The 4,056-nt window shown below is 54.6% G+C and overlaps 1 protein-coding gene across 4 annotated transcripts in view; it reads left to right on the top strand.

The window, feature by feature from the left end:
- Window positions 1-736: 736 nt before the first annotated feature.
- Window positions 737-4,056, top strand: part of Gnb1l (G protein subunit beta 1 like) — a 65,670-nt gene continuing 62,350 nt past the window's right edge. Inside the window, exons 1-2 of one of the 4 annotated variants that reach the window (XM_029470214.1) lie at window positions 737-818; window positions 1,009-1,103. The gene's annotated coding sequence lies outside the window, so the exon portion shown is untranslated. The other 3 variants (XM_021185153.2, XM_029470215.1, XM_029470216.1) reach the window with 3 other exon arrangements.

Genomic DNA, 4,056 nt, shown 5'->3' on the forward strand with positions numbered 1-4,056 from the left:
GTTTCCTGGCTGGGTGCCACTTTTATTGCTTTTGGCCCGAGCTACTGAAAGGCCCACAGACCCTTGGAAGGTACAATGTGATCTTTGATTCCCCTTTCAAGGATCAAAGCCAGTGCGTTTGGGTGTAAATGCAGATAACATTTCAGAGATCTTTCATGAAAGGAGTCACCAGAGCAGGGAAAACAGGGAGGTGGTGTGTCGTGTGTGTGCTTGCTTTCAGATGGGATGCAGCAAAGACCCATCTAGACACATGTCCTGGTAGTGGGATGGATGACACTACAAGAACACAGAGGAGCTACAGGGACAAGCCATGCATATGCATGTGAGGGGCACACAGGCTCATTTCCTGGCCTCTTTAAAGTGACAGTGCTGCGTAGCGCGCTAGTTTGCTTGCCTGTAGCTGCTAGGCGTTGAAGAGGAGGGGCAAGACACACACAAAAAGACACAGACACTTGCCACTCAGGGAGAGATACTCCCCAGGCCCGAAGGCTCAGCAGCCACTCAGTACCGGAGGCCTGATGACGCCCTTAGCCTTTAGATCCAAGCCGGCCCTGGGCAGTCCTCCAGGACTGACAACGCATGAGAACCGCCCCCCTGCCTGCCCCAGTGGGACCCAGGACCACCCAGCACCTGCGAACCGGGCCTCTCCACTTAGTACAGAGCGCGCGCTCCCATCAGCCCCCGCGCTGTCGCGCTGGCGCGGTGTGGCCCTCTGCGAGACTGAGGCCTCGCTGTTTACGGCGCAGGCGCGGTGGGCCGAGCGTGCGCGCGCAGCCCCGCGGGAAGGCTAACTTGGGGCGTGCGGAGCGCCAGAGCGGGTACGTCGGGGGTGGCCGCGCACGCCGAGGGGGCGTGGCCGATGAGGTGGCCGCAAGACCCTCGGGTCTGGCTGCGTCAGGCTCGGATCTTCGCGGGGTCTGTGTGGTGGCGCGAGGTGGGGCGCCGGCGTGGGGGCCCTGTCTTGAAGAGTCCCGCCCCGCTCATCTGATCTCGCTCTTCCCTTTGCAGGTGGCGGTGGGATCCTGACCTCGGAAGAAGCCCCTCTGCCTGGTGTTCTCCAGCGGAGCCTCTGACTCTGGCGGCCCCTCCTGGCGCAGTCCTAGGTAGGTGAACTTAGTTGTCCGGGAGCTTAAGATCTGAATGTCCTGCATGGCGTTTCTGGTGGGCGGGCGGTGCAGGTAGTCTGTCCTCCACTCACATGATGACTTTGGGCATGTTCTGTTCCCGGGTCTCCTGGGTCTCGGGAGCAGAGAACTCAGCAAGCGTATTAGGTATTGCCCGGCCTTCGGAAGATTACCGTGCGCCGCGGCCCTGCGTCTTTAAGATTGTTGTCCAGCCCAGGAAAAGGAACGAAATTACCTAGTGCCAGGCAGGGAAGGCGGAGAGAAGCGAGAGAGTTCAACAGACAGGTATGCTGAGGGTATGAGACCTCAGCATGGGATGATCATGAAGCTCAAAAAGTTAGTGACTATCTCAGTAAGGAAGCAGCAGAAGTTGACTGCTCGCGCAGGGCTAGGGGCTCTTCTCTTCCTAGGTTGTCAGGGGCACTCGGGCAGGCAGATAAAATCTAAGGTTCGAAGTTGGGGCAAGAGGGCTTGGTGGCACATGGGCTCTGGGCACGCAACATGGTGTTTGTGGGCAGCCTAACTTTGGGGAGTGGAGCCTGGCTTTTGGGAATTACGCACTGAGAGACTGGGTCTGGCTGATGATTATGGTGGGAATTCCAGGTCAAGGGCCGGGCTTTCAGGTGTGAGTCAAGGGTCTACCTGAGATGTTCTGAAATGCTTGGGTGGTAGAAGTAGGTACTGGGGGTGCTGACAGCTGAGTGTTGCAAGCCAGTTGGGAGGTGCTGGTAGAAAGATGAACCTTGCTGTACCTTTCTGGAGAAACTGACTCTGGATTTGGGGTAAACACATGGAAAGCCAGGTGTGAAGACATATGCAGAACTTGGTGCTCCTAGGAGAGAGAATTGGGCTAGGTGTATAGGGATGAAGAGAGTTGAGAAGAGCTCTCCAAGTGGTGGGCTTCCCTCCCTAGAGAGACTGGAGCAGAGTGTGAGAGTCCAGGAGGGTTCCTTGCCTGGCCTCTGGTGACCATAGCTTAGAATACAGATAGAGCCAACCACAGAAGGCGCTTTCCAGGCTCACCCTGTGTGCTGGAGGTCACAGGAGGAGGCCTCCAAGTGGAATCAGAATTTCACTTGTGGAGGTGAGGGTGCTTGGCTATTGACTGGGATGAGGACGAGGGACAAGTGCTCAGGATTGGGTAGCTTTGCCTGCAGGTGGTCTCTCTGGAAATGCTGGGAGCAGGAGGAGACAGATAAGCAAGACAGTTTTGTAATGCCTCTGCCTGCCAGGTGTGCCTGGTGCTGTGTGTGCAGGGTGTTTTGGTGTGCTCTGTTCTTAGTAATTTACAGTGCTGAGGCAGCCGGAGCCCACTCACTCCACTCTGAAGTAGTAGAAGGGTAGTCTGTAACCTTCAAAGTGATCTGTGGCTAAGCTTGTCTCTGCAGCCAGGTTCTGTTCCTCTACTGTCATTTACTAGTTGGTGTGTGACTGCATACACATCACTTTGCCGTTCTTCTTGCCAATGATAATAGTACCCAATTTGTGGGTGGTGTGTGGTCAGCATTCAGTACAAATGGGACAAATGACAGTTGCTGCTGTCATTGCCCCAAAATTCCCTGATGTTCTGATTTGGATTGACAGCACCTGTCATTACACCTTGGAAGTTGTAGGCAGCATTTGTCTTATTTCCAAACTCCAGGACCAGCCTCTGGTCCCTCCCCCAGTTCAGAGCAGCAAGTCCGGTCCCTTAGGGTTTTCTGCCCGCTGCCTTCTCCTGCCAGTCAGAGGTGATGGTTGAGCCTGGTCCCTGCTCTTCCTTACCTTGTTTTTGGACAGATTTCCTTGGATGATGGCCTGCATCTGACAGTCCCTCGACTCTCACTGCCTCAGCTCCCCTGGTCCTCGACATTTACCTGGAATGGCAGTCTGCCACACCCTGCCCAGCTGCTTCTTGGTCTATTGTGCTGTGCCTGCCTCTTCTGTCCACGCCAGGTCTTCTGCGGGCACGTCCTTCCTTCGCTCCTGGCAGGCTTCGTAGCAGGTACCATTGGCAGAGTCCTGGCAGCCCTGCCCAGATGGCAGCCAGTTTCACCAACGCACACCCTTGGCAGCAGACGATGGTACTTCACGACATGATCCCTTGGCGGATTCCTGGTCTGAGAGGCCCTACTGTGGGAACCCCACATGTGTATGCACCACCGTGGAGTGGAACAGTACAATTAATGACTCTTCTGCCAGTAAGCCTGCAGAAAGGAGCCCTCCAGCTGGATGCATACCAGACCCTTGGCCACTCAGGACAGACTTCCACTGGGTTCTTGGCTCCAACCTGGAACCTTCGATGGCTCTCCATGACTACTAGACTGCTTTTTTGGCTCAGCTGGGTGATTATATGTCTTCCACTTTGAACACTAGTAGGACAATCTCAGCTCTGTCTGTGAGAACCTCAGTTGACTGATAGGCCTGGCTTGGGCCTGGCTCAATACCCTACTGCAATAGGTACCTTGCCTGACGATTATAAACTCTTCTGCCAGGATCTCGAAGAAGTTATTCAAAACAGTTTTGTTGCGTACCATGCCACTATCTCCTGCCTTCCACATCAAGCCAGCCACCAGTGGCCCCACGGCAGCCCACAGTAAGGCAGTGCTTAGTGTGGTGTTCTCAGAAGCCCTAGCCCTCAGTATGGGAACTGAAGCCTGCCTTAGCTGCCCCCTCCAAACCCTGCTTGGTTGAGGTCTAATCCTATATCCAGGAGCACCTGGCCAAGGAGAGCTCCCCTGGACCCCGAGAGTCCCTGACCCAGTTCAGTTTTGCATTTAGTCTTTATTGTAATGCTGTGAGGCCAACTTGCCTCCCATCTAAAGGAGTCAGCCCCCAAACTTGTCTCAGTACCTTTAAAATTGGGTAACTCCTCTTCTTGGAAGCTAGAATCAGCTTATCTGAGGAACTTAGACCCTCAGAAAACAGAGAAGAATTCTTTTTTTTTTTTTTT

Source organism: Mus caroli, chromosome 16, assembly GCF_900094665.2.
Source record: "Mus caroli chromosome 16, CAROLI_EIJ_v1.1, whole genome shotgun sequence".
NCBI classification, from domain to species: Eukaryota; Metazoa; Chordata; class Mammalia; order Rodentia; family Muridae; genus Mus; species Mus caroli.